This window comes from Sceloporus undulatus, chromosome 7, assembly GCF_019175285.1.
Source record: "Sceloporus undulatus isolate JIND9_A2432 ecotype Alabama chromosome 7, SceUnd_v1.1, whole genome shotgun sequence".
Taxonomy (NCBI): Eukaryota; Metazoa; Chordata; class Lepidosauria; order Squamata; family Phrynosomatidae; genus Sceloporus; species Sceloporus undulatus.
In genome coordinates, this window is record NC_056528.1 from 45,644,127 (window position 1) to 45,668,240 (window position 24,114).

General features: G+C 41.6%; 1 long non-coding RNA gene across 1 annotated transcript in view; it reads left to right on the forward strand.

Annotated features, from left to right (window-relative positions):
* The window catches only part of LOC121937288, a 95,297-nt gene that overhangs the window by 61,083 nt on the left and 10,100 nt on the right, over positions 1-24,114 (forward strand). The window contains exon 3 of the long non-coding RNA XR_006105097.1: positions 21,456-21,607. This is a non-coding gene — a long non-coding RNA (uncharacterized LOC121937288). The remainder of the gene's footprint in view (positions 1-21,455; positions 21,608-24,114) is intronic.

Genomic DNA, 24,114 nt, shown 5'->3' on the forward strand with positions numbered 1-24,114 from the left:
TAATAATAATAATAATAATAATAATAATAATAATAATAATAATAATAATAATGGATCTATTCTACTATTCAGGAGCAAGGCATGATCCTGTGCATTTAAATCAGTTCTTTTGATTCTGAATAGGAAGACATTTGTGATTTTGGATAAATTCTTAAAAAATGAAGTGAAACAAAATTTTCACCCATCCTTGTTTGTATACCTGAGAGCCATACACTGCTAAGGGTAAAGCGCTGTGAAAGGTGGTGCAGGATACCTCTTTCTGCAATGGTCTATAAGTAGCTATTCTGTCCTGATGGAGGTTACACTAAGATAAACCACCTATACGATTCCAGACTTACTCTGCTGAGATGAGAATAAAAGTGGGAAGCTGACTACAAAAATATCATGAATGCGTCGACTTCATAACAGGATGGAGAAAGGGGAGGGGGTCTATGATAGGGAAACATCCTCCTTTTCTGTTATAGGATGTTTGTGCCTGCACAGCAATTCCATTTAATTTCAAAATGGCAGGGCCAGATGCTGAAATAGCATCTGTGCCCACAAAGGTCAATGGTATTGATAGTGTCTGCCTCCTCCCGGAAGGTTCATCAATGAGCAAATTCAAGTGATCTTTCTCAATCAGCCTCAGCCAAGCTCATAACATTCTTTTTAAAAGGAGATGTATTTCTAATGAGGACATACGCTGACGAATCAAGTGGAAACAAAGCTATTAGTGACATATCCAGCCTTATCCCCTCTTTCGCCATATGGAGAGGACTGGTTAATTTGAGCCAAGGCCCCATTCAAGCTTAACACCAGAAACTTTGTTTTAGTGCCAGCTCCTGGGAGATGCAAAATAAGATGAGGAAAGGGCAATAGATTTAAGTATTGATATAAGTAAATATTTGCACAAATGCATTCCCTGGCTTGCCAGTTGCCATATAAGCAAGCAGGTTGACCAGTGCCAGACCCACACTCTAGGTCAATGATAATTCGCTGTAACCAATCCAAATCTGTCCCATTCCGACAAACTCTGGTTTGTGCTAATAGAGGAATTCTATTAGCACAATCTAATCTCTGGGTTTGCAGTGTTCCCTAATATCTGTTGTACTTTCATGCATGTGTAAGTCATCACAGTATTGCAATGATCAAAGTGAAGTCATGCATATGTGAACAGGCAAGGATTCCAAAGTTTATCCATATGCCCACCTATCCAAAACACATGTGCATCCTGCATTTCTTCCATGGAACAAAAAACAGTATAAAATTGGTGCTCTGTTTTATCCTTACTACACCTCTGTGAGTTAGATTATTTGAGAGAGAGAGAGAGTGACCAGTCCACGGTTACCCACTGAGCTTCAAAATGGAGTAGAGATCTGAGCCTGAGTCATTTCAGTGTTGCTTTAATAATATTCTAATTTCTTCATTTCACAATTCAGTCTTCGGTCAACACTGAATCAAGTGCAATTCCCTCCCAAAAATATGATCGAGTTTGTATCTGCATACTGAGTTGCTACACGTGTTGGTTCAGTAGACTGGGCACCATAGGACTAAATATAATGGCTAGTACCAACTGGAATATGCCCTTTGAATCAATAGAACCTATACAAATGTTGACTTAACAACTGACTCAGTAGTAGGTCTACTGTAATTAAGCCTGTTGTTGTTAACTGCCTTTGAGTTGGCTCCAACTCATGGTGACCCTGTGGATGAGACATCTCCAAGACCCCTGTCCTCCACTTGCAGGTTAGGTCCTGCAGATTCAGTGACCTCCCTGACAGGGACATAGCCAAGGAGGGGGGGGGGTCCATGGGATCCGCCCCCCCTTCTGTTAGGTACAATGAATGGTATGTGCTGCTGTGCCACTGCGCCCAAGCCCCATTATAATGGTGGCACTCAGTCTGGACCCCCTCTTACCAAAATCCTGGCTATGTCCCTGTCCCTGATCAAGTCTAACCATCTGGCATGTGGTCTTCCTCTCTTTCTGCTGCCGTCTACCTTCCCTAGCAGTCATTTCTAATGAGTCATGGCTTCTCATGATGTGGACAAAGTACAGTAGGCTCCGTTTCTTCATCTTGGCTTTCTTCTCAGTTTCTTCATCTTGGCTTCCAGGGATAGTTCAGGCTTGATCTGATCTAGGATGCATTTGTGTGTCTTTTTGGCCAACCATGGTATCCTCAACACTCTTCTCCAGCACCACATCTCAGATGAGTTGATTTTCTTTCTGTCGGTTTTCTTCACTGTCCAGCTCTAGCATCTCTAAAAACACAGGAACAACCTGGTCAGATAAACAAAAACATTTTGAACCTTCTAAAGACCTCCTGAATGCTTATTTTAATACATAGCTTGGGATGGCTTTTTCTTTCACCATATTCCACTTTTCTTATGGTTTCTATTTTGGTGGCCAAACTTCTAGATCTATTTTTTAACATCTTGGGGAGCTGGTAGTAAGACAGGCTCATCTTCTCCTCCCCTTTCTCTCAAATTTTCTGTTCCTGCATTTTCAGTAAGGGATTTCTGGAATCGCATGCAACTCCAGTACGAAAAGCAAGAGCAGAATCCTACACTATTTCCCAGCCCAAATTTTGTTCATCACATTATTTACTAGAGACATACTGGCCCAGCACTGCCACCCAACACATATCCACACTGAAGAAATAAAGCAGTTTGATACCATTTTAACTGTGATTAGTCTATCCCTGGGATTTGCAGTTTGTTGAGGCACCAAATCTCTCTGACAGATGAGGCTAAATATGTCACCAAACTACAAATCCTATGATTCCACAAGGCGGAGCCATGACAGTTGAAGTGGTGCCAAACTGCTTTATTTCGCAGTGTGGAAAGAGCTGTGAAAGTCTTTCTCTAGCCCCCTTTCACCATCCTCCCAGTGCTGATGCTGCTAAAAACTTTCAGCTAGACAGCAGATGAGAAAGAAAAGCAATGGCTAGACGGGCATTAAAAAGAGCTTCTTCGTTAACTGAGATTAACATGTATGTAGATTTATTTCATGGGAAGGATCACAATGGATAAGGGATGGAGTTTAATAATTATTACGGTACACATAACTTAAGCAAAGGATGGATCTCAGACTGTTTCCCTCTCTGGGCTAAACAAAGTAATATTGGATATTAAACTAAGGTGTCTGAAGAAAGGGCAGGGGAAAGGAGAACAAAAACAACATGGAAGGATTTCCTTTTTGTTCCCTGAAATTGTTTCTCCTGATAATGAACGATCAATTTTTAGCACCCTGAATGCAGTTGGAAATTGAATTCAGCATTTTAATTTATTGGTACTATTGTAGGCTGGTGTTTTTTTAAAAGACGTGGTGCTGATTTCTTTTTCTCATCCTCAGTGGTAAAGATGCATTAATTTTGCTTCTTCCATTAGTCTCATGCTTAAACACATCACACTGGTCAGTGGTGGACCGCTGAATGATAACTATTCCTGATATTCGCTGGTTGTTCTCTTTTCGCCACCCCCCTCCATCCCTTTTCTGAGCCTGGCAATGGCAAGTTCAGTGACTCTAGATTTGAAACTTGATTTCCTTGGCATTAGCATTCAGCTGCAGGGATGTAAGATAATAGTATTAAAAGCAACCTACCAGCCTGTTGTCATGGATGCAACACAACCCAATATCGGGAGCCATACACTGTTGGAACATTATGCAATCTCGTTTTTATCTACCGATTTTAATTTAATTACAACGGAGATGCTTTCCCCAAATATCAAATGCACATTTATTTATTTATTTCCATTTTCTTTTCTTTTAAGCCAGCATTCAAACTATTGCCATTGTGCAGCTAATGCTCTTTGTCCCATGTCCCTTTTTCTTCATAGTCTAAATATGGGTCAGTATTAGTTAGAAGATGGTTTGAAATGACTTGCCATGAAATGCTGGTATCTGTGACAGAATGCATGATGTTTGTTTGTTTATAAAATGAATTTTAAAGGGATCCATTTTTATGCAACAACAAGAATCCTGGGAACTGGAGGGAATCCTGGGAACTGCAGTTTATTGTGGCACCAGAGCTCTCTGACAGGGAAGGCCGAATGTCTTGCAAAACTACAGTTCCCAGAATTCCCTGGCATTGAGACAGGGCAGTTAAAGCGTTTTCAAACTGGATTATTTCTGCAGTGTGTTTTGGACCTAGGACTGGCCTCCTGTTAGCATCCTACTCATGCAAAAATTGTCTAGAAGAGTTTATTCCTGACGTTTCGCCAGCATCTTTGGCTGGCATCTTCAGAGCATGTTGTTTGTCCAAACTAGTTGAAACCCATTGAATCAATGGGATTTACCTATATGTTGACTTCAGTAATGGATTCAATGAGTCTACCAACCGTCTACCAACCAATGACAACCCAGGCCTATATTTTCTTACTGAGAGTCCATCTTTTCCACTGTGGCCTGTTAGTAGTGAGACGTCAAATGGCCGGCACACATAAGTGTGACCCTAAGAGGGCCATCTGTACTGCGCTCTGAGGTCCCAGCTGTGCTCCAATGCAGTCTTAGTGGTTCATGGTGCTCTTTTGTCACCGAGTGCCTTTTGAACATGGGAAACGGGAGCATCTGGAGGGGTCCCTGGGGATGTGTCCTGCCCCACACAAGAAGGTTGTGTTTGTAGTATTTCTGAGAACAACAGACGCCATCTGCCTCCTCCACAGACCACCAATGTTTGCCATAGTCTGTGACCTTAGTTTTCATTGACATGACATATGTGGGATATGGGCTATGCCACTTCAGATGCGCAGAGAGAAGACTTGCATCACGAAATCTTTTTTCTACAAAATAAATAAATCAAAACCAAAGAAAGAAATAGAAACAAAAGAATCCCTTCCATCCAGCTTTCTTTTACACAGAAAGCCAACATCTGTAGGATGTCCCTGGAAGAAGTCATAAAAGGGCTTTCTCAGTGGTGGTACCTCCAAGAATGTAGGATTCTCTCCAAGTATCCAGGGAGAATGGTTTATGGGTGGCTTTGTTTCAGATTTGGAGGTGAGGTTATTGTGTTCATTTTACCACTGACTTCCCTTGCCCCTTCTCCAGAATTCAGAGATATTTTTTATTTAAGAAGGCATTTGGGTTTTAGCATCTTGCAACAGATAGAGCTTTTGATGGAAGGGGGATTTGTAGTGTTTTTAAAATTCATTTATGATTGATGCATCACTTTTGGACGTTTTTAATTGACTGTTCTTTTAAACTGTAAGCCGTTCTGAGTCCCAATTTTCGGGGGGGGGGGGGGGTGGGTGGGGGTGGGATACAAATGCAGTCAGCCCTCTGTATCTATGGATTTTTTAAATTCCACCATCCATGGCTTAAAAATATATTTTAAAAATATAGAAATTCTAATGAGCAAATTTTGATTTTGCCGTTTTGTATAAGGGACACCATTTTACTATGCCATTGTATTTAATGGGACTTGAACATCCATGGGTTTTGGTATCCACAGCAGGTCCTGGAACCAAACCCAAGCGAATACCAAGGGTCCACTGTAAATATAATAATAACACTAATAATACTAACACTAATACTAATAATTCTGTTTCAATGTTTTTATTGCTGTTTTTAACATCAATTTTAGTTTAACTGCGTTTCCACTTTCGTATCAAGAGCTTTTGAAACTGTACGGTGCAGTGATGGTTTTAAGGTGCTGCAAGCCACCTTGAATCCCAAGATGGGAGAAAGGCAGGATATTAATTAATTAATAAATAAATTAAGTCCTCAGATCTCAAGGTCAGCTTCACTGGCAATATGCCTGGGGTGGCCCATGTGTCTAGCTTTACTGATGGCAGGTCTCTGTTTGAAAACATCCCTGCTGAAAAGGTTGTCCAGCCAAAATCTGGTTGAAGGGGCAAAATAAAGTATAGGAAAGAAAGATGCATAAGGCCCTTGAAGTTGCCCATCAGCTGTTTATACAACTGGGCAGCAGATTGAGCCTTAGATATCCAGGTCACAGTCTTCCTTACTTGGGTAAGATGTATTATAGTTCTCCTTAAACAAGGATAATCAAAGAAACTTGGAGGTCTTTCTTGCATAGGGTCACCATAAGTCAAAGTTGACTTGACAGCAGTTAACAACAACAACAATTAGTTCTAAATTTGCATGAATTAATACAAATTATGCAATAGCAGGTTGCAAATCTGTGTCCTCAGTTAGCCTCTCTCTCTCTCTCTCTCTCTCTCTCTCTCTTTTGGTGATGTGTCTCCTCTTTCAGGTGGTTTGCCCTCCACATCTGGCAACCACACTGGTTTCTTCCAGTGCCAGGCAGACATTTCCACCCCCCCTTGGGCCTTGTAAGTTTTAATTGCCTGTTGTTGCTACAATTTTTATGATTTTGTTTTGTATTTTGTATTGCTATGCTTCCGTTTCAAAATTGTACATTGGCCTAAGAGCACAAAACATACGTTTCATGGCTCTCACTGTTTGTATGGATTGTGAGGGAGCCGAGACGGATGACTTTGGCACCAGGGCCTTTCCCCAGCATTGCCACAATACTTTCTAATCAACCAGTACTGTTGGCTTGGTTTGAGATACTCAAAAGTAACACCATTTTGGAAGGCCAGAGTACTGCTATAGCTTCTAGTGTAGCAGAGATCAGCTGTCCAAAGGATCTTGTCCTGGACATTTAGCCCTGGAGGCCTTCTAGCTTTGGTCTTTCTTTGCCCAGCTTTGTTGTTATGGATCTTCAAGTCAACTTCATAGAATCATAGAGTTGGAAGAGACCCCAAGGGCCAACTCCCTGCCATGGAGGAATGAACAAACAAAATCCAACGTTGGTGACCTTGCCCTAGGGCTTCATTGGCAAGATTTCTTCAGAGATTTGACATTGGCTACTTCTTTAACTGAGAGAGTGTGACTTGCCCAAGATTACCCATTGCGATCCCACTAGAAAAGGTAAGGCACCAACCCCTTTTCTCCTCTCCTTCCTGCTGAGTTAGTTGACTGCAAATTACTTGGGGATTTTGAACTTGGCTTGCAGCAAATGAAGTAAGCTGAGGACGAAGGGGGGAGATGGGGAGAAACGGACATTTTCAAAATGGCTGAAAACAAAGGTTTAATCGAGACTCTCCCTGAAAAACTGGAAAAGTCGGAGGATATGATGGTGTTGCCAACTAAGGTCCCCAACCTCCAACAATTGCCCACCTCTGCTCTAAAAGAAAGCCTAAAATAAGGGCAGATATTGATGGACTCCAACTCTCTTCTGATCTGGATAGATGCTCAGATGAACAGTGGGAACTGTGTGATCTGTTGTTGTTGTTGTGTGCCTTCAAGTTGTTTCCAACTTATAGCAACCCTAACCTGAACCTATCATGGGGGTTTCTTAGCAGGTTTCTTCAGAGGAGGTTTGCCCCTGAGGCTGAGAGCAATGATTCAGTTGTGTTGGCAGGAAATGGCTGGAACTCTAGTCCAACATATCTGGATAACGTACAGTGGGCCCTTGTTATCCACTGGGATTTGGTTCCAGGACGCCCCCACGGATAACAAAATCTGTGGATGCTTAAGTCCCATTAAATACAATAGCATAGTAAAATGGTGTCCCTTATACAAAATGGCAAAATGAAGGCTCTGTATTTGGAATGTATCCTTTTTTTGAATTTGACGCTGTGGATGCTTGAATCTGTGGATAAAAAATCCGTGGATAAGGAGGACCGACTGTATATGGAGATCATCAGATAGAGAAAGTTCAGAATAGACTGTTCAGGATGTCACATTTTGAACACTGTGCCCATGTTTTGAGTCCTCTTTCCTGCTGCTTCATAACTGTACATTGCTTTTTTGGGGTAATCACATTGATTTTTATTTATTTAAGGGATCGAGAGAAGTGCTTTTCCTGCCTAAATTCTGCGCACAGCCCTAATTAAACGGCGATGAAGGTGCATGCATCAGTCAGCAAAACCAGGCAGAGAACATTATGGAGTGAAAATTAAAGGAGCAAAACATCAGAGAGTCTACTGTATATGCCTGCTGTTAGACACTCAAGCATGGAGAACAGGATACACTTCCATGGATGGATAGCTTTCCTTATTAAAAAAACCCAGTAGGACGCACAGTAGGGGAATGCACTAAAACAAGGCTTTGTAGTAATTTCCTTGAAAGAAATTTCCCAAGATAGCAAGTTGAAAAGCTTTTAATCTTACAGCTGGCTTAGAGAGGGAGTTTTGCTGTAGGTGGTATAAAAAAGACCATTTGATTACAGCTGATCAGGTAGAGTTGGTCCAAAAAGGGGGGAAAGGAGGAGAAGAAAAAGGAGAAGAAGAAAAAGGAGAAGAAAAGAATCCAGACATTTTTTTGTTCCTCAAGGGGATTTGAATTTCCACTAATAATAATCATCATAAAGAAAATGTTGGAGGAAAAAAAAACTTGTCTGAAAGTTCCAGTATCTTTAAGGACATGAGAAGACTTTTGCAATGAGGTTGTGGAGGGGGGGGGGGGGGGGGCGGATAGGGCCTTGAGTTAAAGATTCATGTGCGGAGCCAGATGAAATCTCTTTGCAAGATGAAGGACAGCTATGGCAGCGTTTACTGCCTTCTTAGACTTTTAACTCATTCCTGGGATGACCTAGATGTTTCCGCAGGTGAGCTCAAAAGACAATGTCATCTCATTTCTGCTGTCATTTCTCTCGTCTGATTTTCCTCCTGTATAATGGTGCTATAAATAGCGAGCTCTTAGCAATATAAGCTGCCCAATTTAGTCATCTCCGTTTGGAGGAAGGGATCGGAAATGCTTCCCACGAACACTTTGCAAATTCAAAAGGGAGTGAATCAGAGCGCCCATCCCGTATTATTACCATAGGCTGCCCTACGTGTTGTTCATACGATTCCTGCTCATAAACTTGGTCTGATGAGTGATGTCTAATTTGATCATTAACCTTTGCCTACATCCCCAAAATGAAAAGGAATAGAAAAGCAGGCGTTGAAATGATTTGTGTTTTTGCCCATTGTAGACTGGAACAGGTTGCATGTGTGTGTTTGTGTGTGGATGAGACTGAGGCATTCATGTCATTAAGACAAGATGAAGGAACTCCTCCTTGGGCCCAAATTACATTTTGGGGCTTCTTATTTGGGAACTCCATCAAGCAAAAGCAGGAAGAACTTTTCAGACATAAAAGACACAATGAGAAATAGAGTTGGACTGCTATCTCCATAGCGTTACACTTGGAATAGACTTAGTTATGGCTAACATCAAAACTAGACATTGTTGGTTGGTAGGCAGAGTAGTGTAGTGGTTTGAGTGTTGGACTACCACTCCAGAGACAAGGGTTCAAATCCTGGCTTGGGTATGTAAACCCACTGGTGACCTTGGACAAGTCACACTCTCTCAGCTTCAGAGGATGGTAATGGCAACCCCCTCTGAAGAAATTTGCAACAACAACAGCAAAAAAAACCCCTACACAACTATGATAGGTTGACCTTATGGTTGCCATAAGTCGGAAATGACTTGAAGGCATACAAAAACAACAAACAGCCTGGCATTTTACACTGTTGCAGGGAGCTTCCTGCCCACTTTGGTCTCTCCTGGTGCAACCGTTTCTCTTTCATGATATCATTGGCTGGAATTCTGTTGGTGATGTATACATTGATAACTCCAAGCTCTGTACACATATGTCCTTTTTTTAGATGTTGCAAAGGAGGTATTCACTACTGCCTTGCACAACACTGATCACATCCCAAGGTAGCTCCTAATCATTGGCATCCTTTGCATTTGTTGGCTAGGGTAGTTGGAAGGAGGACAGGACGTGAGAAAGTAACACCCAACTGCAGTCCTGCAACCTGGAGAAGAGAGATGACATTAGTCTCCTGAATATCCAGCAAGTTGCTTTGGTCAGTTTTCATCCCGAATAAGTGCCCATGGCAGCCTGGAAGCTGTCTTCTCAGATACAAGGGACATGGAACTGCACAGATGGATGAGAATGACCATCATCTGTTAGGGATGTTTAAAGACCAAATTTGCAACCATTCTCCCCCCCCCACACACACACATCTGGTCCATGCACCCTTTTGACATCTGGGTTTGGTTTTTTGTCTTGGTTTTCCTTACAGGGGTCCATGAATGTAGGAGCAGCCCTTGTTTTCCACTCGAAACCAGATACTGGGTGGCACCAAGGTGGTGGAGGAGAAGAATTTTCCTAGTCCGGTTTCTGATAACTCCCTCCATGGGAAAACCAAACTAAATGTCAAGCGATGAAGAACAAAGTACATTAAAATATACCAAGCCCCTTTGCTGCTCCCCACGACTCTCTCTTTGCTCCTTTAACCTCCTACTTAGGTTTCTGTCTGTTCTTTATCTTGAGTTCAGTCCTTTGTAGCAACACGAGTTTGCATTTTTGCAAAGCTTTAAGCATTCTTCAATCTTTCCGTAGGCAAGATTTCCAAGGGTATTGTGTATACTCCAACTGGGACACTGTTAGAAGAGGTTTTTGATTACAGTCCTATTTGCAACCAAACTGTTAGGTCATGTTTTTTGCAATGTTCTGAGGTGGCCTTTCCGGTGGTCCTCTTCACTTCTAGCTGCATTCAAGAGTTTTCAACACCTTGTAAACCCCGAGTAACCGCACAGTCGAGAAACACGCTCTGTGTTGTGAGTATCTCGTGTCAGCCACCGAGGGCTGAGAACAGGAAACAAACATGCTTTATAATGTGTTTCACATTGAAACAATTAAAGAGAATTGTTGCTGCAGGGAAATGTGTCTTTAAAAATTAACCCTGATTTTTTCACTGACACATTGCATTTATTTAAAGTGTTTCCTTGCCATTTCCCTCCCTTCCCATTAGATTGAGTCTAATACCAGTAAGTAAGTAAGTAAGTAAGGAAGGAAGGAAGGAAGGAAGGAAAAAGAAAAAAAGATAAAGGAAACAAAAAGTTGAGATTAGGAGGAATAGAAAATCCATCCTTGCAATGCTTATTCATGCAAGCCATTCTTGTGAGGACTATGCTTGTGACTCTGGATAAAAGGCTTAACTGTGGATTAAGGATCCAAATGGTGCCTGCACTCCTGTAGGAAGAAGAAGGGAGTCAAGAAGTGTGTTTAAGGTTTACAGTTTCACTGAATGCTACCAATGGGATCCATGAATCCTAACTTAACTGTTGTCCCTCTTATCTGGGGAAGAAGAGAGACAAGAGCATCTTCCACCGCCTCCAACCAGATGAGAACATCCAGCCTTCAGGTAGGTGATTGCCATTGTCCAGTTGCTCAAATCCAATATTGACCCATAGGGTAATGGTCAAAAAGCTGAACAACAGTCTCCCAGCACCACTCTCTGGAAACACTCAGCCAAGATAGACCAGAAACACTGCAAATCCATGCCCCAAAGTCCCATTTCAGCCAAACAACCCAGAAAGAGGAAGATGTTTAGCTTGAATATAGCACTGTAACAATGGAGTCTGATGGGGCAACAAGAGCTTTCTCGGTAAGATTTAATCAGAGAAGTTTTGCTTTCCATTTCTTCTTAGGCTGAAAGGGTGGGACTTGCTCAGTGTCACTGAGTGGGTTTCCATGGCTGAGCAGAAAGCCTGGTCTCTCAGAGTCCTAAAGTCCATTCACGCTGCACAATGATAGTACCATTGTTCCACTTTGAGGTGGGTCCTTCCTATGGAATCCTGGGGTTTGTAGCTTGATGTGGGTGGCACAAGCTCTGTGGCATAGAATACTAAATGCTTCTCCCTAAACTACCAGTCCCAGGATTCCATAGGATAGAACTATGGCAGTTAAAATGGGATCATAAGGCTAGTATGTTCAAGCCACTAGGTCACACTGGCTCAAAAGCTCTTTAATTGCAAGTAAAATAGGAGAGCCGTAGTAGAATTCCTCGCTGGTGGAGAAAACTACCCTTCCCTCCCAGTCTTCTCACACTGGTGTTTTCTTTCTATGCAGCATTTGAAGGGAAATATATCAGTTTTTGCAGATCTACAGTTTTTGCAGTTATGTCATTGTTTGTTGTTGTTGTTGTGTGCCTTCAAATAATTTCCAACTTATTGTGACTCTAAGGCAGACTTATCATGGAGTTTCCATTGCAGGTTTTGTTCCGATGGGGTTGAACCATTCCATTGCCATCCTCTGAGGCTGAGAGAGTGTGACTTGCCCAGGATCACCCAGTGGGTTTCCATGGCCGAATCCATGGAATTCAAACCCTGGTCTCCAGCGTCATAGTCCAAGGTCCAAACCACTACACCACACTGGCTCTTTTGCATCTCTTGCCAAATCACTCCTGAATCTCCAAGAGGAACAAGACTGCTTTTGAAACAATGTGCTTCGGAGGAATCCAGACTTTCCAAATCAAGTAGATGGAGATAAGGGATCCAAGATTCATCTGAACCCAGGACTGAGCCTATATTCTCCATTCTTGCTCATGTACTTTGAACATTCTTAACTAAGTTAAAATTCTGTATCTTTAAAAGCAACTCGAAACAACAACATTCCTCTGCATATTCATTTTTTGTTACTTGCAGGATGTTTAAGTATCAGAGCAAACATAGGTGTTTGGTGATGTTTACTTTGCTTCAGGATTTACATGAAGTAAACATGATCCTTATTTAGCACATTCAATATGAGACAACCATAGCCTTGTGCGGTAATGAATTTTCTAAATTCCGTCCTTCTTGTTTGATCAAAATTTGGGGAACCCAGCATCGAGAAGTTTGGTTTCTCAACATTTCCCTTTGATCGTTCTTCAACCGACCAAATGTTGCAGGATGTATTTAATGAGAGCGGAGAAAAAGGGGGGAAAAAAAGAAAAAGAAACCTCGAGTGAAAGACTTGTGTATCTGAATTCTACCTCCTTTTGATGTTGTTTTAGCTGTCTGGAATTTTAAAAGGGAAAAAAAATCCCTCCTCAATACTTTCTCTAGTGACTGTCTGTCAACGCTGAGTTAAAATAGGTTCTTTCAGCCAAAAGCCGGTGAGTTTCCAAAATTTGGTGGTTGAGGAAATATGTGAATAATACTTACGGATACTCTAAAAAGAAAGAAAGAAAGAAAGAAAGAAATTTAATATAATGTTAATTTTGAGTCACTGAAACAGGTGACGTCCTTGTTTTTAAAACTATGACTCAGAAATGGAATTATTTTTCCTTCTTTAGAGTTCCAAAGAAACTTATGTGCTTCTCAAACTGATAAGATAAAATTGAGTTTGGGTTGTCTGCACCGAGGGTTCGCCTCTTGAAATCTTTCATACCCAAAGCTTTTGTGCATTTATTCATTAGCTTCCTTTATGTCTCATCTCTCCTCCTGTGAACTGAGTTTGAGGCAACATGCATCTCTGTCACCCTCTCCACTTTATCCTCACAACAACCCTGCGGAATAGGACAGTGTAAGAGATAGTGACTCTTTCAAACTGAGGTCTAACTTGCCCTGCAGAAGTAATGCAGCCTGAAACCACTTCAACTGTCATGGCACAATTCTGGGATTTGTAGCTTTCTGAGATATTTAGCTTTCTCTGTCAGAGTGCTCTGATGTCACAACAAAGTACAAATCCCAGGATTTCATACCATTGAGTCATAGCAGTTAAAGCAGTGTCAAACTGCATTAATTCTGAAGCACAGATTATACCTACATGAGAAAGTGGACCTGAATCTTCAAAATCCCTGTGTAGCAAGAAATCGTAACAACACACAGGGTCTAAGACTACTAATGTGTCTCAGAGCCTTCTTCATGACATACTAGTTTTCTGTGCGCAACTCATCTCAATGGGAGGCTCCTTCTATCATATAAGCTTCAACTATGGAAGGGCTTCAGTTCAGTGGTGTACCAGCTACTTTACACAGAGAACGGTCCAAGTTCATTTGCTTCAAAAACTCCTACAGAATTGTTGCCTAATAATGGAACCAGTGTGGCGTTGTGGTTTCAGTGATTGACTACAACTCTTAAGACCAGGGTTCGATTCCCAGCTCAGCCATGAAACACACTGGGTGACCTTGGGCAAGTCACACTCTCTCAGCCTCAGGGGAAGGCAATGGCAAACCTCTGAACAAATCTTGCCAAGTAAACCCTGTAATAGGTTCAGCTTAGGGTCATCGTAAGTCAGAAATGACTTGAAGGCACACAACAAAACAACAATGAAAACAGCATTGACCTTATGGGGCAATGATTTGACTCAGTATGAAGCATCTCACAATATTCCTTTTCAAATCAGGCCTTTATGCAGAACTGGAATCTTGCTTCATAATGCAATGTTTTGCATCCCAGATCTACCCCAGTAGATACGTCAGTAGGGAATTTGGAGATGCAATTCTTCATTGAATTTCTTCTCGAAGAAAGGAATGTGTAACTTTTTCAATTTCCGTCCAACTGTGAGAAAGTCTTTGAAAACCACACAGTTTTTGAAGCCTATTTGCAATTCAGAACTTATTCAGTGCAAAATTCGTGTGTGGTTGTTTTGCATTTTCTGCACACGAAGCAACATTTTCTGTGCAGAAAATAACATTTCCATGCAAAAATATTCTTTCCTGCACAAAAAAAGCTGTTTGCTTCCTAGAAAATGTTGTTTCCTATGAAAATCATGTGAATTTTGCATAGAATAAATCCCCAGTTATAGCACTGTTTTCCACTGGGGAGAGTTTCTGGTTCAGAAAATGCTGTCCTGCACAAATACATAGAAAAACAGTGGACAGGATTCTTCCTATCATAATTTTTGACTATATTTCAAATATAGTCAAATATTATTTCCATCCGTAGAAGAGATCAAAAAAAGGAGTTAGCTGGACCTGATCCATCTTGATATAAAATATGTTCCAAACTAAAATGGACCCATTTTTCAGAACAAACTCATGACTTTTTCTACCATTTTGAAGAAGGGGTGCATCTCTTATTTTTAAACACAACATTGGACTTGCTTAACTGGACATGTGTACCAAGCTTTATTAATCTAAACTGACCATTTGACCATTCCAGCCCAAGCACATAGCCACAGTTTTCTGTAGCACTTGTCCCAAAAGTGGCTGCTTTTGTTGGAATTCAGTATATTTCTAGTTCACTTTGCATTTGGCTCACTTGAAGACAAAGCCAAACAAAACAAAACAAAAGCTCTCTGTGGTGTATATTATTTTCTCTTCAAATAGCATGATGCAGCATGTCTTTAAACCAGAATGCTAAATGTCAAAGGAAAAAAAGCAATTAATCTACTGCATGCATATATTTGATGGGGAAAAACTCATTGGATCAGATGCATCTTTAAAATATATATGTATATATACATAGAGAGAGAGAGAGAGAGAGAGAGAGAATGGGAGAGAGAGTTTTTCTGTTTAAAAAACGCAGGAGGAATTCCTGCAGGGAAATGGTTAATCTATTTTTAACTAAAGCTTACTTTTGTAATCTATCCAGTGCTTAGAGTTCTGTCATTGATCTATGATTTATGTGTTTTAAACCACCTCTTGGCTGCAACATTGGTTTCTATCCAGGGTGCTGAGCTGAATACTAATTGCGAGATCAAATTTATGCTTTTGGGCTAAGCAGCTGATGGGAGTTTTCCTCGCAGGGCGCCCATAAAGCATGCCGCGGAGGAACCTTAGCATAGAAGTAGGGGGTGGGCATTTTTTTATTTATTTTAGTGGTGGGAGAGAATGCTAGCAATGTGTGTGTGTGAGAAAGTATACAAAAGGGAGTGTAGCTTTTCCAAAGGTTTCTATGCACAAAAGGCTTTGCACGTTGAGGGTTTATTGGATGCCTGCTGCATGAGGGTCATGGCTCACTGTGCTGTGCAGATGCATTGCCAGTGCATGTACCCAACTGGTGTGAGTCAAGGATTTTGATGGTGGTTCTGGATCCGTATGTGGAAGTCAAGACTCCTTGCCTTTCCGCACCACTTTGTGTGAACATCAGAAGGCCCCCTCCCCTTTCTGTCGGTCTTACTAGTGCTCAAGCTATGGGGCAAAATGTAAGGAAGTGATGAAATTCAGATGCCCACGTTCTTGCTTTCTCTACTGACAGGTCTCTCCATGCCAACTGGGCATTGAGGGCAGTCTGGATTTCTTACAATGCATTTATCCGAAATTCTTTCTTCTCTCTCTCTGAAATATTCTCTTATATGTAGAATTTCACTCAAATACACTGCAGCATTTTTAAAAGGTGCCACCGCCACCCTGTCTCCGGTAATGCCCTAGAATGACACTGGGCTTGGAGCATTGTAGGGGATGCAATATTTTTCCTGAACCAGCCTACCTCCCCATCTATTGGCTGCATCCACACTGCAGAAATAATCTGGTTTGACACTACTTTAGCTGCCATGGCTCCATGCTGTGGAATTCTGGGAATCATAGCGTGCTCTGGTGCTACAACAAACTATGGCCTGTTCCGCACGGGCCTATAGTATGCGCTCCATGCGTACTAGGGTTAGAAAGGGGCGTCACTTCCTGACGCCCCTAACCCTAATATGCGTGGAGCGCGCACAAAATGGCGGCATCCATTCCACACGGGCACCGCCATCTTGACATAGTGGACGCATTGCGTCCGCACGTTGCACGGCACAAATGATGCCACGAGTGCACAATTGGCGCCTCGTGATATCATAAGCGCACCACAACAAGAAGCGCCATTGGGGGGCTTCTTTTTGCAGCACGGAGGAGCTGTGTGGTTTGGACGCTGGGGCTCCTCCGCGCTGCAAATGGTGGCGGCGGCAGACTGCCCATTTTGGGTGGTCTGTAACGTGCCTATGATTCCCAAAATCGCAAAGCATGGAGCCATGGCAGTTAAAGTGGTGTCAAACTGGATTATTTCCGCAGTGCAAATGCAGCCTATTGCTACTAAAAACAGTAGCTATAGGGCAGATGTGGCCCCCCGTGGCACAGGGCATTTTGCTCAACAAGCCACACTGTTGCATTCTGGCATGTTGGAAGTGACATTACATCACTTATGGCTGCTGTTTTGGCAGATATTTTTGCTGTTTTGTTGTTTGTTTGTTTGTTTGGGCCTTTTATGGGGAGTAGAGACTGGAGTGTAGAAACTAAACCCCACATTTGTGGCTGGTTTGGGGAGCTTTGGGCCAGTTTTCAGGCAAAATGTCGACCCCCAAATTGGCAGAATGTTCTTGTGGCTGTTTTTGGTTACACTTGGCCAGTTTTCACATAAAATGTGCCTCAAACACTGGTAGAAAGTCATTTTAAAATAATTAATTTGGTGGCTTTGGTGTGTTTGTGGGGATCTTAAGGGGGTGCATTTTGGAGTCCCAAGGGTAGGATGAAGAGACTGGGTGGTGTGTTGCCCACTTCTGTTGTAGAGTTTCATTATGAAAAGCAAAGAGCTTAGTCCTTCATTTCCTCCAACTGATCCATATACTTGATCCCTCCCTGCACTGCCCAATGCTTCTTCATTTTTAAAATCCTATTTCCCATTTTAAAATCCTAGCGTACAAAGACTTTTCTATGTCTTTACCCTATATGAGAGTTCCTCCTAAGCACTTTGTATTGCCTGTTGGGTCCCCTTTAGCCTCATCTCCCCTTCGTCCCTTTCTTTCCAAGCTGCCGTTCTTTGTGGAAGGACATGCAACCTTCCCAAGAACCTGTGCAAGGTGGTCTTCCCTGCCGCCCGCCCCCATCCTAATCTATTCCTTGTGTACAACATTAATCCCAATCTGTTCCTTGTGTGCGACATTAATCCCAGCCTGTTCCTTGTGCGCAGCATTAATATGACAATGTAGGGACAGATATATTTGGCATTGGGGACCTTTCTAACTCCCAGTAATGATCTGGAGAGTCATCTAGCCTAACCCAGGGATGTGCATGAACAAATACATGGGACTGGGAATATCTCTTCTTGTTTTGTATTATGTGCCTTTATTTTGACACACGTCAAGCAGGCAATGTGATTTATGAAGACTTCATAGTATGCCATTGAATGTGCTGCACAGTGTATTTTATTAGGGGTAATGAAGTCTTAGTAACATCATCTTCACTCGGTCTCTTTTTGCCTTCCTCACCCTCTGAACATCAAAGGAGGGATCACCGTTTTCCCCATCAGCAATATAATTCTTACAGCATTGCACAAATCCTCTGTGTGTGTGTATATCTTAAGGATAGATGGATCAGTCTATTTCTGCTCTGCTTCAATTTTACACATATTCATTCGTAAGTGTTACAAAAATAAGCACAAAATCTTGCATTGTTTTTGAACAGTGATTTCTTTTTTTCATGCAATATTCCTTAATATGCATTTTACATGTATTCTAGAGCAGACACTTTAAAATTTCTTTCATTCTTTCTTTATCCTTTATTTCTTTATTTACTTAAAGGTATTTCTGTATTGCCTCCCAGAACGCAAGAGCTTCTAAAGTGACAAGCAAATAAAAGCAGTTAAAACACTGATTCCGATTTGTGCATTTGTCCAGAAAGTGAGAACTGGGTTGGTTCGCTTAAAAACGTGGGCTGCACAAAATCTGCAGGCATCCCCATTATCTCCAGTGTGTCTATTTGGAGAAGAGAACGAAGGAGGAATCTATTTGGGAATTGTTCATGTGGCCACTGGGAAACACACAAACACAACAATCCAAGAGCACATGATCCATGAATTCCTGGTTCCTTCATTCTGCAAATAAAACAAAAAATAATAATAAAGAAACGTGGATGCATTTGTTCACACATCTATGTACTGTTCTTTCTCTGTTCCTACTGCCTGTTTCTTCCAATACTGGTTTGAACATTAGACTGTGATGTTGGTAAGTTACACTCTCTCAACCTCAAAGGAAGGCACTAGCAAAATCTGTATGAACAAGTCATGCCAAGAAAACCCCATGATAGGTTTGCCTAGGAAATTCATATGGGGTGTGTGTGTTTGTGTGTCAGGGGATGGAATTCCCTGACTTACCACCCAGTAACAAATTACATGTAAGTAGTTACCAATTAGTTATAAACAGCTCATTACTTTTTCAGTAAGGCATAATTAAGTTAACATGATTTCAAAGTGGCAAGGGGTTACTTTATTCTTTTTTTAAGCTGAAGCATGGCTTTTGATTCTCCTTTTGGGTTACCCATGATTTATCTTGCCTACTTGTGGCACAGTACAGGGATGTAGCCAAGGGGGGGGGGGCATCTGGGGGCCCAGCCCCCCCCCTTCCATTAGAAAAATGAATGGTGTGGGCTGCTGCGCCGCCGCACTCAAGCCCCATTATAATGGTGGCACTTAGTCTGGACCCCCCCCCCCCTTCCTAAAATCCTAGCTACGTCCCTGCACAGTAGGCCCCTGGTATCTCCTGGGGTTTGATTCCACAACCCCCTGGGAATACCAAAAGCCATGCATACTCAAGTCCCATTAAATATAATGCATTGTCAAATGGTGTCTCTTACATTTCAAAGGAGTTGATTCTCTTCTTGAAAGCGGCCATTTTAAGTTCCCAAAACACCTTCTCACACTCTGTTGCACTGAATCGGTCTTGGAAATTAAAATGGAAACTAGGCCTTGCCACCTGGTACTGATCAACACATCAGAACAACATTTGGGGGGGGGGGGGTCCAGAGCAGGTATTAATGATGGGTCTTGCAAAAAGATTGGATCCCAACTGCCACTCAAGGATGTCAGATTCTCATGCCAGATCTGTAAATGATGGACTGGTGTCACGACCTGGGCCAGCCAGCTTTTATTTTTGTGCCTTTCATGCCCTTAAATTTTGGAGGAAGCATCTCATAGTATGCTCAGGAAACTTGTTCTGTTCTGCTCTTTCCCAGTGCCAACTGTGAAGGGTTAGCACATTGCATCTGAAGTCAGCAGGCTACTGAGCTTCAACTGCGGGAGGCCTTCTGGCATGGAATTTGTTTCCCTTTGTCATTGGTATTACTTAATCCATCCACAGATTATTAAAAGGGGGAGGGAAGTAAATCTCATTCCTGGTTATATGCAAGAATATTGTGTGTGCGTGTGTGTGCATGTATATATGTGGATGAGGAAGAAGGTTTCCTTCCCCCAATGTATACATTTTCTGTATGGGTATATGGGTTTTATCATTTAAATACCAAAGTCAGATTCAGCCATGTCATGATATTTCCATTTTCTGTGTAAGGTTGTGAAAGCTGGACGATGAAGAAAGTAGACAGCAAAAGACATCAATGCATTTGAAATGCAGCCCTGGAAAAGAGTTCTGTGGAGATGATGGAGTGACAAAATGACCCAAAAATGACTCCAAGAGTAAATCAAGCCTAGAAGCTAGAAGCTAAAATGACTATTGTACTTTGACTGTGTCATGAGAAGAACTGACCCACAGAAAAGTTGATTCAATCAGTTATTCATCTTGGAGAAGAGAAGAGTGGGAGCTGGCATGATAGCCAACTTTAAATATCTGCAGGAATGTCAGGCAGAACAAAACAAGCCACTGTGTTTTCTGGCTCTATAGAGCACAAACCAATGGATTTGGTTTGACAGTGCAATAGACTGTTTTGGAAGGTGATGGCCTCTTCATCTTTGGGGCTTTTTAAACAAAGGTTGGTTCCAGAAGTTCTTTAGATGTGCATTTCAACATGGACAGGGATTGGAGTAGATATCCCTTGTGGTCCCTCTAGGTTCAAAACCAAACTTAGCTAGTCATTGAAAGCTTGTTGGCAGCTGGATTAATCTGTCAGTTTTGCCTATTCCTAGTTTGAATTTTCCCATCCCTTTTATGAAGACATTGGCAATGTTTGGTTAATTCTTGTTTGTATCTAAACACACATTATCGACATCAGATATAATTTTGTAACATATCAACTTCCAGCTTGGAAAATTGCAAAATCCAAGGAAGGCATAAAGAAGGTGCTCCACTCCCCAATCGTGTGATGTCCCTTTTTGCACCCTGTCCAACCCTACAGTGTTTTTATGAGGCAACCTGAATGATCTCCTTTGGAGACTAGAAATCACTCACAACTCTTTCATATACAGTACCAAACTCGATGCGGATCTGCTCTGCTGCTCAATGCACTTTCTCAAAGCGAAATGAGCACATGAATTGTACTTGATTTTACTTTAACCAAGTGTTAAGATTAAGTCATCTCTAATCATCTGAGCAATGTGAGACTTAACTTGGTGAAGGGTGAAAGTCCTCGATTAAGATCTGGTCCTCTAGAGAGGTTAGGAAAGAAAATGAAACAAAAAACTCAAGGAATCCCATGGACCTCTGACAAATGACTTATTGTGGTAATTGATACGACGTTTCTCTCTTATCTTGTATATCTCTCCGAGTTTTGTTCCCTTGGTGGAGAAATAACTTGCTCTTTCAACAGCCCTGTTTATCGTGAAATAAAGAGCACACATACAGAAAAGTGAGAGAAAAAGGCAAAGAAAACAAGAAAAAAGGTGAAATGTAATATTTAGTGCTCTACTTTACCTCCCTGTGAGAGGTTTTAAAGAAAACTATCCCTCTCTTCTTTCATATTTACTAGGGGATATTTTCCCTGCCGTATGAAGATCGACTGATGCAATCGTACTGTAAGAAGTGAACCACGTTCTTTGAAGGAGTGCTTTCTTCTTGGAACAGTTATTTATTTTATGGACTTCATAACATTTGTTCTTTCTCGTCTCTCCTTAGGGCACACAGACACCTATAAGTTAACCAGGCTGTTGATCGGAAAGAGTTTACATCTGCAAGGGGAAGCTAATCCAATTTTCACTGAAATCCTGTATATAACTACATCAGATTTGTAAGCCCCATTGAGTTCAAAGGAACCTACATCCTGATAAGTGAGTATGGTTACTGTCTCTTCCTATGCTGTGCACAAAGGGATTGTAGAATCATAGAATCATCGAGCTGGAAAAGTCCTTCAAGGGCCCCTGCCATGCAGAAAGACACGTACAAAGCATCCCCAACAAATGGCCATCCAGCCTGTGTTTAAAAATCTCCAAAGCAAGAGGATCCACCACACTCTATGCTCCAGCTGTTACCAACATGGAGTTTGTTCTAATGTTCAAGTGGATTCCTGTCGTTTGGACCCATTGCTCCATATCTTTGTCTCTGGAGCAGCAGAAAATAAGCTTGTTCCATCCTCCACATGATATACCTTCCAATATTTAAACTATCATGTCACCTCTTAACCTTTTCTATCCCAGGCTAAACACACCCAGCTCTCTTAGTTGCTTCTCATAGGGCATGGTTTCCAGACCTTTCACTATTTTGGTTGCCCTCCTCTGGACACATTCCAGCTTGTCAATGCTCCTCTTGAATTATGGCACCCAGAACTAGACCCAGAATTCCACGTGAGATCTGACCAAAGCAGAATAGAGTGGTATTATTAAATCATGGAGTTGGAAGGAGTCCCATAAGCTATTGAGTCCACCTCTATGCAGGAAATCCAGATACAGCATACCCAGCAGGTAGTTGTCTAGCCACCCTGAGAAAGAGGCTTTACCACCTCTTTAGGCTATTAGTTTCATTGTCAAACAACTCTTATTTCCAATAACTTCTTTCTAATGCTTAATTGAAATCTACAGTTCTGTAACGTAAAACCATTAGACCTGGTCTACCCTCTGGGGCAGCAGAGAACAAACCTGCCTCCTTCTCCTCTGTGTTAGCCTTTGAGATATTTAAAGAGTACCACTTTAGTAATCTCTTCACCAGGCTCAATATACCGAACTCTCTCAAACTTTCCTCATATGTTCTGTTCTCCATACCTCTTATTATCACAGTTGCCCTTCTCTCAGTCCCCTCCAACTTGTCTATCCTTCTTAAATGGAGGTGCCCAGAACTGAATGCAATACTCCAGATGAGGCTGGTAGCACCTTTGAGACTATTTGGGAGAAAGACATTTATAGCATAAGCTTTTGTAGATGGGTTTGTTTCATCAGATATATGGAATGAGGAGCCTATGGATGGACATTCATACCAATGACTGGACAGTATGCTTGTGTGTGAGTGTGTGTATGAGAGAGAATAGTAGTGAAAAACAAAACCTGTGGGTACACTGATAAGGTGACAAGTTAGCATAAATCATACCCACAGGTTTTGCATTTCTATTACTATTCACATATGCACCTTGCCCATTCATGGGTATAAATGCTTGTCCATGGGCACTTGGCAAATGGCACATGGGCAAATGCTTGTTCATGGGCATTTCACTTCATGCATCTGATGAAGCAGACTTTCAGTTAGTCTCAAAGGTACTACAAGATCCCTTTGCATATTGATAAACGATAACTGTTACTGTTATGTTTTCGAATATTCCTCCTACTCTGCGTAGTTCATAATTTTAAGACTGTAAGTAAATTCAGGCCTTGGGACTTCAGTACCAAACCTGTCAGTCTCTCTGTCTCTCCTCGCCTTCCCTACTGTCTCAGACAGATTTCTGCTTTCCATCCAGCTTGATAAAGAGTTCTAGAGAAGTCAAAATCTTGCACACTATTTGGCCAGCTCTAATAAGGGCTGACTGTGGATTTCTCATGGATAATAATAATTCATTTATATCCCTCCTTATCACGAAAGAATCAAGGCGGGTTACAAGACAGAAAGAGTAAAATACAATATGCATTAAATATACATTCATTAATCCTATAGCCAAGATGATTTTATTCTTTGGTTCAGTGAGGATGTGGCAAGACAGCATCTTTTAAATATAAAAAGTATCAGAGAGGTTAATAAAATAAACATAGTCAAAGAATGAACAAGTAAAAACAAAAGATGAAGATGGATGCAAATGCATCTGAGGATGTGGACTTAAGTCTACAAAGCTCATGCTGCCAACTTCTTTCTTTCACTTGGTCTCAAAGGTGCTACAAGATCTCTCTACATCCTAATGGTTAGAGTTATAAAGATGGGAACAACTATGGTGAACATTGCTGAGAATCACGAAGTTTCTTATAAGATATTGTTCCAAAGTTCTTGCATGGAAACGTGATAATGTGTTTAGAAAAGAATAATAGGAAAGTATTTTCTGTCTCTCCCCACATCACTAGACAACTACCTCCATGGGAATGGCCAAGGAGGGCCTGAAGAACTCCACTCTCAGTTAAGGATGCTCAGTTGCATTGGTTAGGCCCAATGGTACAGCAAGCCAGCCATTCCAAGCTAGTACTCTCCATCATCTAACTAACTAAAACAAGGTGTTTCCGTCTGGCTGGTTTTATGGCCTTTTTGTAACCCTGGGGTCATGAGCCCAGAAGGTCCTATGAAAAACAGCGGCAGTATATAATGACCGGTTTTGTCCCCTTTCATGAAGTGGCTATGGCAGCGCAATAAAGTTATTTCACCTGCAATT